General features: G+C 46.4%; 1 long non-coding RNA gene across 1 annotated transcript; it reads left to right on the top strand.

Moving 5' to 3' along the window:
- The first annotated feature begins 532 nt into the window (after positions 1-532).
- Positions 533-5,514, top strand: LOC123497872 (uncharacterized). The gene is made up of 5 exons (XR_012205176.1): positions 533-1,657; positions 1,748-1,834; positions 1,943-2,753; positions 4,242-4,301; positions 5,301-5,514. It is a non-coding gene; the product is annotated as an uncharacterized lncRNA (long non-coding RNA).
- The last annotated feature ends 8,162 nt before the right edge of the window (positions 5,515-13,676 follow it).

A 13,676-nucleotide genomic window follows, 5' to 3' on the forward strand; every position in this document is an offset into this window, starting at 1 on the left:
TGCAAGTTTCTGGTCAGTGGAAATGTTTGTGAAGGAAGTACCATTTTGGTTTATCCAATTGGTATGAAACATTTTGAGCATCTTCATAAGACCAAATAACTCTGCCTTGCCCAATTTCAGCTCAAGTGGCTTCTCCATTTGAGAGCATCATCATGATCTTCATTCTGGACCAGATTACTTAGTCATAAAGCAACTATGTTAATTAGTGGTCCAATTCTTCTCAAAATTACCAGGATGTAAGTCCTTCTTACCCTAAACATACCAGACAACTCCTTTGACCTCAATCAAGTCTCTGTGGATCAGCAGTGCTCGATCAAGTTTACTGCAGTAAACTTCAGAGCTTGATTACTTTTTAACCATGTCACTTTTAACCCATCTACCACCTCAGATGCAACCTCCCCTGGATGAACTACTCACTAGACAACATTTCCAAGTACCTCTCCCCCACTACATGCCAGTGCACATGGTGACCACGACAATGGCATGCATGTGCACGCGCTCTGTGTGCAGTGCGCGCGTCCAGTGGCTGTTTGTGCTGGACCCCTTCTCCCTTTCGGCGTCTTCGAGCTCGTGAGCATGTCCCACAGCTGCACCGCGTCGTCTCCCTCCTCCTGGAGCCCTCTCCCCCTCCTTCAGCCCCTCCGTCAGCGCTCGTCGCCGTGCGCCCATGGGCGAGCTGTAACCGACTGAGGCTTTAATGGCATTCGGCTCTTCTCCTCTTGTCCACGAGCTCACCCTCGTCTCCGTGAGCCCTGACCCTCGTCCGTTCCCTCTCTCGTCACCTTCCCGAGCCCTCCCGTGCTCGCTGAGCGTCGCCAGAACCTTGGCCAAGAGCGAGTGGCGGCACCCGAGCCCGTGACCCTCGCCCCGGCTATAAGTAGCCACCCCCAGCCCCGTTCGAGCACACTAGCAGCCTCTCCTCCCTCCTCTAGTCCTGCCTAGCCACTTCCTCGAGCTCGAGGAACTCCCATTGCCCTCCCAAGGCCGAAGCCTCGCCTCGGGTCTCCGCCTAAATTCGCGGCATGCCGAGCCCCTCCCCTCCTCGTTCCACCACCAGGAGACCCACCGGAGTCCACCTCACCTCCCCACTCCCTCAGTTTGTCGCCGGAGGCCCTGTGGCCGCCCCTCCATTGAACGGCCGCCGCCGGCCGCGCTCTCTGTTGCCTCCAGCCGCGGCAGCCCCGCTCCTCCCCGACGCCCGTTTGCCCTCTGAACGGACGCGCCGTCCTTCCCCGACCTCGCCGGCGTGTTCCACTTGGCCGAAGGTGGCCGGAATCGCCAGCGCCCGTCGCCGGCAGCGCCTCTGCTCCGCCTCTGCCTCCTCCCGTTGCCTTCTCTCCACTCCTCCCCGACGCCTCTTTCCCCTCTGGACGGGTGCGCCGTCGCATACCGCGGTCGCCGGTGCCCTCACCTCGGTCGGAGACGGCCGGAGTTGGCCGGGCCGGCGCCGGCCTCTTCCCTTCCCTCGCTCCTCTGTCACTGATCGGGGAGGCAGCGAGGAGGAAGAAGACAGGCGCGAGGAGAGGGAGATGGATAAGGCGGGCCCCCTCTGTCAGCTGCTCAAGCCGGGCCACGCCACCACCACGTCACTTAAGTGGAAGTGTCAACTAGGCCGTACGTTTTCCTTAGGTGAAAGCGTATTCCGGTATTGCTTCAGGTCAGAGTATGTTTTCTTTTCAGCTCAGGGGCCTGAATGCGTTTTCCGGTTCTGAAAGTGTATTGTCTGTAATACGTTTCTGTTTTTCAGCTCAGGGGCCTGTTTGTGGAGAAATCTTTATAGATTAGTCCCTGAACTTCAACCCCTCATATCTTTTTAACCACAACTCCAAATGAGGTGAATCCAAAGCCCACTTCTTCGTTTCGTCGAGCCCGTTCTGTTGGTTTCATTTTCACTATGGTTTGACACTGTGAAAATGACCTTTTTTCCCTTGCACGTAAACAGCCCTCCGAGAGAGAACTGTTTCCGGCAAGTCTTCCGCGGCTTCACCGCGCTTCCCCCCGTTGCCTTCTTCATCCCCAGGCAAGCCACAATACCCACTTGCATGATAATCATGCAGTAGCCATGGTTTTCAACTTGAATATTGAATAAATGTTTGCTTGTTTAAAAGATGGTTATCGTTGTTTCGGTAATGCTTTTGGGTTAGTGCTTACTTTCTTGCTATGTTGTCATGCACCTAGTTGTCATGCCCTGCTAGTTGCTAGTGTTCCTTCATATGCTTATGCTTGCTAGTAGTACATGTTGATGTTGGTGATTGTCTTCGGTGCATGACAGCTATCTGTCCCGAGTACTGTTCTTATACATGTTCTATTGCATCCAGTTGGTTAAATGCTTGCATGATAGCACTGTAGATATATTCTTGCATGGTATTTATTGTTGATGCTAGTGGTCATGTTATGTTATGAGTAGTGTTGCACTTGTAATATTTATGCTCGTCATTATGCCATGTTCAGTTGGATATGATTAATTGTTGATATGGTGGATAGTTATGTTGTACCCTCATGATTATGTTGGTATCATGCTCATGCATTGTAAATACATCATGTTACTTTATCATGGCTCAGCATATTGCATTCAAGTTAACCGGATTTAATTGAACTTGAACAACTGTTGGCTGAGTCATGGTGCCGCCAGATCGAAACTGACCAGTGCAACCACGCTTACCGTATGGGTAAGGTCCTAACTTGGTCTATTGTCGTGCATCTCGCCTGTGCCTCCCACGAGGGAAGGTTATGGGCGTGCTTACCCTGATCAGGTAGGCAGACATAACCTTGTGTGCTCGTTGTTTTTAGTTTTATGGATCCGGTCCCCGAGTGGGAGTCCCCGAGTGGGAGTGTTTTTGTAACATCCCAAATTTCCAATTTGGAATGTTATACATAGATCATCATTTCATATCATGTTTTATTGCATTTTGACACACCCTCGATAAATCCTAAGAAACTCAAGGACCCTCGGAGAGAGTTGGGGATTTTCTCGAATTTTCGCATTTGATTTTCATCAAATAATAAGACGAGGATTTTGGTTTTAAATATTTTCTCTCCGGAAAAATATTTCATTTTAAAAATAACGAGAGGAGAAAATATGACTTCTCCAAAACAATTGAAATACTGGAGGAAAAATGTTAAAATCTTTTATTGGATTTATTTGAATTTTATTTGCAATTTTTATTGCATTAAAAATATTGCATGTTTTCAAAATATTTATTCTGATTTAAAAAAATGTTCACCCTATTCTAGATTTTCTAACTAGACGGGGAAACATTATTTTATATTTTTCTGATTTTTATTTATTTTTCTACGAATTATTTTCCGTGGAACTTATTTAAAAAAACGCGCGACGCCCGCTGGGCCGCAGCCCAGCCGAGCGCCGGCCCGCCCGCGCCTCTCTCCTTCTCCCGCACGGCGCCCGCCGCCGCCGGAGTCCGCCATGGCCACGAGCCCGCCTCCCGCTCGGCCGCCCCCTCCCCCAAGCCACCCCGGACCCCCCCTCTTTAAATACCCCCCCTCTCTCTCCTCTCAAGTCGCCGCCGCCGCCCGCACTCGCCTCGCCGCCGCCGCCGGAAGCCGAGCAGCCGCCGCCGCGTTCGTCGCCGGAGCCGCCGCCCTCGCCGCCCCCTCGCGCCCCCCCCCCCCCCCCGAGCCCGCACCTCGCCGCCCACGCCGCCGAGCCCGGAGCCCCGCCAGAGCCCCGACGAGGTACTGCCTCGCTGCCCCGTTCGTCGTTGCCGGTTTTTGTTAAAAAACCCCTTCATTTTAAAAAAAAAACCTAGATCGGTTTTTTTTGGTTTTATTATTTTGCGAGCGTTCACCGAACCGTTCGTTTTAACGAACGCGTTCGTCGGTTTTTCTCTGTTAACGAACGTCCGTTCTTTAACCGTTCGTCCGTTTTTTCTTTTTCGTCGGATTTTTCTGTGATTATCTCAGATTTGATTTCTGATCTTCGATTCTGTTTAACTTCTCGCTCGTTTATCGGAATCAGGCGATTCAAGCGCCTAGAGTTTCGTCTCGAAATTCTCTTTCCGTTTAACCTACTCAAACAAGTTTTTGCTACAGTCAAATTTGACCTAGATCCAGATTAGTAAATGAAGTTTCTTTCTTTCGCCGTTTGACTTTCGTTGCTTCTTTCGAGTTGATTCTTTTTGCAAACCGGAGTTCTTAAGTTGAACTTTCTGGTTGGATCTTTCATTCGAGTTTTACCTATGCATTAGATGAGTACTGATTGTATGCTTGTTTGTTTGCGATAGAGTACCCGGAGTGTGCCGCTTGTTACTTCGAATCGCTAGGTTTCGCGGATCATCAGCAAGGCAAGTAACACTTTGATCATATACCTTCCATACCCAGTTTTATTGCATTAGATCTGTTTTCCTCAAACACTTGCATGATTAGGATCCAATTAAATTGTGGGTATTGGGAAGTAGTTGAGGTAGAACCTATTACCTGTTTTCTTATCAAACCCTTGGGAGTTACCTCTACGTTTGCTATTATTATTACCATGCTATGCTCGTAGGCGTGGATTGGGTTTGAGAGATTTCCATGACAGATGTGAGATTGTTAATTAATGGTTTACTTAAGGTGGCAACTAGAACTCACATCTGGGTGGATTGAGGTACCTGGGTATTCCAGGATTGCCTGTTTTTCTTTTGGACCGCCACCCAGGTTCAAAGGGATCATGAGATTATTCATGCTAGAAACTTCCGTGTGCAGCCGCAAGCTATTATGGGCTCTAGCATAGTTGACTAAGTTGTGTGAACTCTTACAGTGGTAGACTAGCCGATGTAGGGGAAAGTAGGTGTAACTGTCTACCCATACGTAAGGTGCAAACACTTCTGAAAGACTGTGTCTCGGTCATCCGTTTCTCAAACATCATGTAGTGCGAGAATCAAGCGGAGGAGATCGAGTCTTGTGGGGAAAAGTGCACAAACCTCTGCAGAGTGTACAAACTAATCATGGTTAGCCGTGTCCCCGGTTATGGACAACTTGAGTATCTAGTACTTGGATTATCATGTGAATCTCATCACTACGTTACTTCTAATTAATTTTGTTGGGTTATTGATGACATTTAATTGGGATTGAGATGCTGTCAACCATCTCAATGTTTCACAACCACCATGATAGTTAAATAAAATTTATTCCTTTGGAGTAGGATAAAATTGGCTTTTCGCAAAACTGTAACCATAGAGCTTTCCACCAGCCATATATGCATGTAGTATAGCATTGTTATTGTTCATTATTCTCTATGTGTTACATTGCCAGCATATTCTATGTGCTGACCCGTTTTCGGGCTGCAACGTTTCATGTTGCAGACTTTTCAGACGACGAGTAAGGTGCCTTAGGTCGTGGTCTTATACTCAGTGATGCCGCTGGAGTTGATGGACTCACTTATCTTCCAAGTCTTCCGCTGTTATCGTTGTTAGTTGGCCTTAAGCCATGATTATCATACTTATTCTCTTTGGAGATATTCGATGTAATAAGTGTGTGATTGCTACTCTGTTATAAATCCTCCATTTGTACTGTGCGTGTCAGCATTACTGATCCAGGGATGACACTGGTGCACAGCAGCACAGACCATTTGAGGTCTGGTCGCTACAAAGTTGGTATCAGAGCACACGCTGACTGTAGGACACGACCACTAAGCTTAAGCCCTAGAAAGCTTCTCTCTTCTCATTTCTGACCCCTCTCCACTTTCTACTCTTTTAGGAATGGCGAATGCAAGGAGCAAGTTCATGCAACCAGATGAAGACACGCCGTTTGGTCGACACTTGAAGGAAGTCACCAGGTACTTGAACATAGGAATACCAAGCATCACCGGAACCTACAACGCCACATTACCTGAAGAGGAGAGCTGGAAGATTCAAGTTATCATTCCAGGAAGGACGTTTGTGCCAGTTACTGAACCCATAAGATTGGTTTTCTAAGCACCAACCTTAGGTTTAGGGAAGAGCATGGCCGCACACATCGCCATGGGACGCATTGGAGAAGTCTATCACCAGGAGCTTAAGGATACAATTTACCAAATTTGTGGACGCCGAGACGCGCAATGGGAGATGGTCAGAACCAAGAAGGATGGATCAATTGCAGCTTACATCCAGGAGCAAAACCAACATATTCGTCGCCAGGAGAATCAGATGTGCACGGACAAGGAAGAACTGAAGAAGGCATTAACGAAGATCAAGGAGCTCCAAGAAGAACTCAAGGCTACACGCGAAGATTATTTGGAGGAAATCAACGCACTAGTAGGGAAGAATGACGACCTGGAGAAGAAGATTGGAGTATTCGTGGGAAATCCAGTGCCAAAAGCAGAAGTCGACAAATGCACTTGTCCGGATAACTACATCATCATCGACGACACCGACTCAGAACCAAGTGAAGACGACTGGGTTGATGAAGCTGGAGCAGACATCATGGAGTCTTCAACGGATCAGAATTTCTAGTAGACCACCATATCAGTAGTAGTTTTCCCCCATTTAATAGTATAGTTCAAGCACTTTGTAACGCTAGTTAGATCGATTGTTTTGCCTTGTTTGAATTGATTGAGTGATATTGATTGAATTTGTCTCATGAGCATATGGGTAGTGTTTTCTCTCTAGACCTCATTCTATTCTTAACTCTCATCTTTTCTAAACCTATCAGATGCCTCCGAGACGCGACACCGGATTTGTTTTCCCGCCAGAGATCACCCAGTTGATTCAGCAACAGAATGCCCTGATGCAAGTGTTAGTGCAGAACCAAGGCAACAACAACAACAACAACCCACCGCCACCACCACCTGTTGATCACCTAGCCCGTTTCCTGAGGCTAAACCCGCCGGTGTTTTCCAGTAGCACCAAGCCGATTGTTGCAGATGATTGGCTCCGCAAAGTTGGAAGGGAGTTGACCACTGCAGGATGCACAGATGCGGAAAGAGTGCGTTTTGCCGCACATCAGCTTGATGGACCCGCAGCATCATGGTGGGAGAATTATACAGCCACGCACCCTATTGACACTGTCACATGGGACCAGTTTCAGCAAGCTTTCCGTACAACACATGTTTCAGCAGGAGCTATGGCTATGAAGAAGCGTGAGTTTCGCAACCTACGCCAAGGAGGACGCACCGTAGGCCAGTATGTGGAGGAATTCAGTAAGTTAGCACGTTATGCACCAGATGACGTTGCTACAGATGCAGCCAAGCAGGAGAAGTTTTTGGAAGGACTGAATGATGAGCTGAGTATGCAGTTGATGGTAGCAACTTTCAACAACTACCAGGAGCTGGTAGATAGAGCTCTCATGATTGAAGGGAAGCAACAGCAGATTGAAAACCGTAAGAGGAAGTATGGACAAGGGAAGTATAACTCAGGAGCTCAGCAGAAGCCTCGATTTACCCCAAAGCCGGGAGGACAGTTTCAGCATACCCATGGAGGAGGTAGTTCGCACAACCATAATGGCTCCAAGAATGGTAATGGGAATGGAGGAAGCAACGGACAGAACTGCACCAACCCATCTACCCCAGCCAAGAGGGACCTGAGCCAAGTCACTTGCTTTAAGTGCCAGAAGAATGGACATTATGCCAATGAATGTCCTGAAGCCCAAAATGGAAATGGCAATGGAAGCTCTGGGAAGAAGCCGAACCCGTTCAACAAAGGACACGTGAACCACGTGAGCGTGGAGGAGGTTGAAGCTCAGCCTGATGCAGTAATAGGTAAGTTTTTGGTTAAGTCATTTACTGCAATCGTTCTTTTTCGATACTGGTGCATCGCATTCATACATATCAAGGGGATTCGTGAATAAGTTTAAGCTGTCCACCAAAGTTCTCAGAAACCCTATGTTAGTAACCTCGCCAGGAGCAGAGTATATGGCCACCCAAGGATGTTTTCAGATACCATTGGCCATTGGTAGGCATGTTTTCCCCTCAGACCTCATTGTTTTGGAATCGCAAGGTTTGGATGTGATTTTGGGAATGGATTGGCTATCGTTGTATGGAGGAAACATCGATTGTGCCAGCAAGACGATTTTGCTTACCACCCCAGAAGGAAAAAGGATCAAGTATGTATCCCGGCATATGCCGAAGAGGACCCAAGTAAATTCCTTATCAGGAGTTGTACAGGATGAAGTACCAGTGGTGAAGGATTATCCGGATGTATTTCCAGAAGAGTTGCAAGGCATGCCACCGGATAGAGACATTGAGTTCTTGATTGAACTTTTGCCAGGCACAGGGCCAATATCTAAGAGACCGTACAGGATGCCCGCAAAGGATTTGGAGGAAATTAAGAAGCAGATCAAGGAGTTACTGGATAAAGGCTATATTCGCCCAAGTTCGTCACCTTGGGGATCACCAGTACTTCTAGTGGAGAAGAAAGATGGATCGCTGAGGATGGTTGTTGATTACCGAGGATTGAATGAAGTGACCATCAAAAACAAGTACCCACTGCCGATGATCAACGATTTGTTTGACCGCCTACAAGGAGCTAAAGTATTTTCCAAGATCGATCTACGATCAGGATACCATCAGTTAAAGATTCGAGAGCAGGATATACCCAAGACGGCTTTTACCACCAGATATGGATTGTATGAGTATACCGTTATGTCATTTGGACTGACTAACGCACCTGCCTATTTCATGAATCTGATGAACAAAGTGTTTATGGAGTTTTTGGATAAGTTCGTCGTAGTGTTCATTGACGATATTTTAATCTTTTCCAAGGATGAGGAAGAGCATGAGGAGCATTTACGATTGGTACTTGAGAAGCTCAGAGAACATCAATTAAACGCCAAGTTCAGCAAATGTGAGTTTTGGCTGAAGGAAGTTGGATTCCTTGGACATGTTATTTCTGGAGAAGGAATAGCAGTAGACCCTGCCAAGGTTGACACAGTGACAAGTTGGGAATCACCCACGACAGTTGGAGAAATCCGGAGTTTTCTTGGACTTGCAGGATACTACCGGAGATTCATCGAGAATTTCTCAAGGATTGCTAAGCCCATGACTGAGCTATTGAAGAAGGACACCAAATTCAATTGGACTGAGGAATGTGAAGCTAGTTTCCAAGAGTTGAAGAAACGATTGGTTACCTCACCAGTGTTGATTCTGCCAGATCAACGCAAGGATTATGAAGTTTATTACGACGCTTCTCGTCGAGGACTTGGAGCAGTGCTTATGCAGGAAGGAAGAGTTGTGTCATATGCTTCACGACAACTTAAACCCCATGAGAAGAATTATGCTACGCATGATTTGGAGTTAGCAGCCGTGGTGCATGCATTGAAGACATGGAGACATTTTCTCATCGGAAACCATTGTGAGGTGTACACGGATCACAAGAGTTTGAAGTACATTTTCACGCAGAAGGAGTTAAATCTCAGACAGAGGAGATGGCTAGAGCTCATTAAAGATTATGATATGAGATTGCATTATCACCCTGGAAAGGCTAACGTAGTAGCAGACGCGTTGAGCCGCAAGAGTCATGTCAACACCCTCATGACAGGAGAGTTACCTCAGGAGTTAGCCGAGGACCTTCGCGAGCTTTGTTTGGAGATAGTCCCAAGAGGCTATTTAGCGACATTGGAGATTCAGTCTACCTTGATGGAAAGGATAAGAGAAGCTCAGAAGACAGACAAGGAGATTGAAGAGATAAAGGAGAAGATGAGCAAAGGAAAAGCCAAGGGATTTCGTGAGGATGAGCACGATACTTTATGGTTTGAGGACCGCGTATATGTGCCAAATGATCCGGAGATCAGGAAGTTGATTTTGCAAGAAGCCCATGATTCACCGTACTCGATTCACCCAGGGAATACCGAGATGTATTTGGATTTGAAGAATACTTTCTGGTGGACCGGAATGAAGAAGGATATTGCAGAGTATGTAGCAGTTTGTGATGTATGTCAGAGAGTGAAGGCAGAGCATCAGAAGCCAGCAGGATTGCTACAGCCATTGCCGATACCCGAATGGAAGTGGGATAAAATAGGCATGGATTTTATCACCGGATTACCCAGGACTCGTTCAGGCTATGACTCAATATGGGTTGTAGTCGACCGTTTGACGAAAGTGGCTCATTTCATTCCAGTAAAGACCACTTACACCAGTGCTAAGTTGGCAAAGATATACATGACCAGGATCGTATGTTTGCATGGAGTTCCGAGGACCATTGTATCAGACAGAGGAACCCAGTTTACTTCGAAGTTTTGGAAGCAGTTACATGAAACATTGGGAACCAGGCTGGAATTTAGTACAGCATTTCACCCGCAGACAGATGGACAGACCGAGAGAGTCAACCAGATTTTGGAGGACATGTTGAGAGCATGCGCACTAGATTATGGATCCAGTTGGGACGACAATTTGCCATATGCAGAGTTTTCTTATAACAACAGTTATCAAACCAGTTTGAAGATGGTCCCTTTCGAAGCCTTGTACGGAAGGAGGTGTAGAACACCGTTGTTATGGGACGAAGTTGGAGACCGTCAGTTGTTTGGACCAGATTTGATTAAGGAGTCTGAACAGAAAGTGAGGTTGATTCGCGATAGGCTCAAGGTAGCCCAGTCCAGGCAGAAGAGTTATGCTGATTCTAAACGAAAGGAGACAGTTCACGAAGTCGGAGACAGAGTGTATCTTCGAGTATCACCACTTCGTGGAGTAAAGCGCTTTGGAGTTAAGGGAAAGTTAGCGCCCCGTTTTATCGGACCATACAGAGTGTTGGAACGTATGGGAGAAGTTGCTTACAAGCTGGAATTGCCCGAAGGATTGTCTGGAGTTCATGATGTATTCCACGTTTCCCAGTTGAAGAAGTGCCACGCAGAGATGGCTGAGATACCACTGAGAGATACTGTGCCACTGGAAGCGATTCAGCCGGAAAGTGGTTTGACTTATGAGGAGAAGCCAGTTAAGATTCTTGAGTATGCCAGCCGAGTTACCTGCAGCAAGGTTATCAAGTTTTGCAAAGTCCAATGGAGTCACCACACGGAGGATGAAGCCACCTGGGAGCGAGAGGAAGATCTACGGAAAGACCACTCCCACCTGTTTTCTAGCCAACCCGAATCTCGAGGGCGAGATTCATCTTAAGGGGGGTAGGTTTGTAACATCCCAAATTTTCAATTTGGAATGTTATACATAGATCATCATTTCATATCATGTTTTATTGCATTTTGACAAATCCTCGATAAATCCTAAGCAACTCAAGGACCCTCGGAGAGAGTTGGGGATTTTCTCGAATTTTCGCATTTCATTTTCATCAAATAATAAGACGAGGATTTTGGTTTTAATTATTTTCTCTCCGGAAAAATATTTCATTTTAAAAATAACGAGAGGAGAAAATATGACTTCTCCAAAACAATTGAAATACTGGAGGAAAAATGTTAAAATCTTTTATTGGATTTATTTGAATTTTATTTGCAATTTTTATTGCATTAAAAATATTGCATGTTTTCAAAATATTTATTCTGATTTAAAAAAATGTTCACCCTATTCTAGATTTTCTAACTAGACGGGGAAAATTTATTTTATATTTTTCTGATTTGTATTTAGTTTTCTACGAATTATTTTCCACGGAACTTATTTAAAAAAACACGCGACGCCCGCTGGGCCGCAGCCCAGCCGAGCGGCGGCCCGCCCGCGCCTCTCTCCTTCTCCCGCACGGCGCTTGCCGCCGCCGGAGTCCGCCATGGCCACGAGCCCGCCTCCCGCTCGGCCGCCCCCTCCCCCAAGCCACCCCGGACCCCCCCTCTTTAAATACCCCCCCTCTCTCTCTCCTCTCAAGTCACCGCCGCCGCCCGCACTTGCCTCGCCGCCGCCGCCGGAAGCCGAGCCGCCGCCGCCGCGTTCGTCGCCGGAGCCGCCGCCCTCGCCGCCCCCTCGCGCCCCCCCGAGCCCGCACCTCGCCGCCCTCGCCGCCGAGCCCGGAGCCCCGCCGGAGCCCCGACGAGGTACTGCCTCGCTGCCCCGTTCGTCGTTGCCGGTTTTTGTTAAAAAAAACCCTTCGTTTTAAAAAAAAACCTAGATCGGTTTTTTTCAGTTTTATTAATTTGCGAGCGTTCACCGAACCGTTCATTTTAACGAACGCATTCGTCGGTTTTTCTCTGTTAACGAACGTCCGTTCTTTAACCGTTCGTCCGTTTTTTCTTTTTCGTCGGATTTTTCTGCGATTATCTCAGATTCGATTTCTGATCAAATCTTCGATTCTGTTTAACTTCTCGCTCGTTTATCGGAATCAGGCGATTCAAGCGCCTAGAGTTTCGTCTCGAAATTCTCTTTCCGTTTAACCTACTCAAACAAGTTTTTGCTACAGTAAAATTTGACCTAGATCCAGATTAGTAAACGAAGTTTCTTTCTTTCGCCGTTTGACTTTCGTTGCTTCTTTCGAGTTGATTCTTTTTGCAAACCGGAGTTCTTAAGTTGAACTTTCTGGTTGGATCTTTCATTCGAGTTTTACCTATGCATTAGATGAGTACTGATTGTATGCTTGTTTGTTTGCGATAGAGTACCCGGAGTGTGCCGCTTGTTACTTCGAATCGCTAGGTTTCGCGGATCATCAGCAAGGCAAGTAACACTTTGATCATATACCTTCCATACCCAGTTTTATTGCATTAGATCTGTTTTCCTCAAACACTTGCATGATTAGGATCCAATTAAATTGTGGGTATTGGGAAGTAGTTGAGGTAGAACCTATTACCTGTTTTCTTATCAAACCCTTGGGAGTTACCTCTACGTTTGCTATTATTATTACCATGCTATGCTCGTAGGCGTGGATTGGGTTTGAGAGATTTCCATGACAGATGTGAGATTCTTAATTAATGGTTTACTTAAGGTGGCAACTAGAACTCACATCTGGGTGGATTGAGGTACCTGGGTATTCCAGGATTGCCTGTTTTTCTTTTGGACCGCCACCCAGGTTCAAAGGGATCATGAGATTATTCATGCTAGAAACTTCCGTGTGCAGCCGCAAGCTATTATGGGCTCTAGCATAGTTGACTAAGTTGTGTGAACTCTTACAGTGGTAGACTAGCCGATGTAGGGGAAAGTAGGTGTAACTGTCTACCCATACGTAAGGTGCAAACACTTCTGAAAGACTGTGTCTCGGTCATCCGTTTCTCAAACATCATGTAGTGCGAGAATCAAGCGGAGGAGATCGAGTCTTGTGGGGAAAAGTGCACAAACCTCTGCAGAGTGTACAAACTAATCATGGTTAGCCGTGTCCCCGGTTATGGACAACTTGAGTATCTAGTACTTGGATTATCATGTGAATCTCATCACTACGTTACTTCTAATTAATTTTGTTGGGTTATTGATGACATTTAATTGGGATTGAGATGCTGTCAACCATCTCAATGTTTCACAACCACCATGATAGTTAAATAAAATTTATTCCTTTGGAGTAGGATAAAATTGGCTTTTCGCAAAACTGTAACCATAGAGCTTTCCACCAGCCATATATGCATGTAGTATAGCATTGTTATTGTTCATTATTCTCTATGTGTTACATTGCCAGCATATTCTATGTGCTGACCCATTTTCGGGCTGCAACGTTTCATGTTGCAGACTTTTCAGACGACGAGTAAGGTGCCTTAGGTCGTGGTCTTATACTCAGTGATGCCGCTGGAGTTGATGGACTCACTTATCTTCCAAGTCTTCCGCTGTTATCGTTGTTAGTTGGCCTTAAGCCATGATTATCATACTTATTCTCTTTGGAGATATTCGATGTAATAAGTGTGTGATTGCTACT

Source organism: Aegilops tauschii, chromosome 3 (assembly GCF_002575655.3).
Source record: "Aegilops tauschii subsp. strangulata cultivar AL8/78 chromosome 3, Aet v6.0, whole genome shotgun sequence".
Classification (NCBI taxonomy): Eukaryota; Viridiplantae; Streptophyta; class Magnoliopsida; order Poales; family Poaceae; genus Aegilops; species Aegilops tauschii.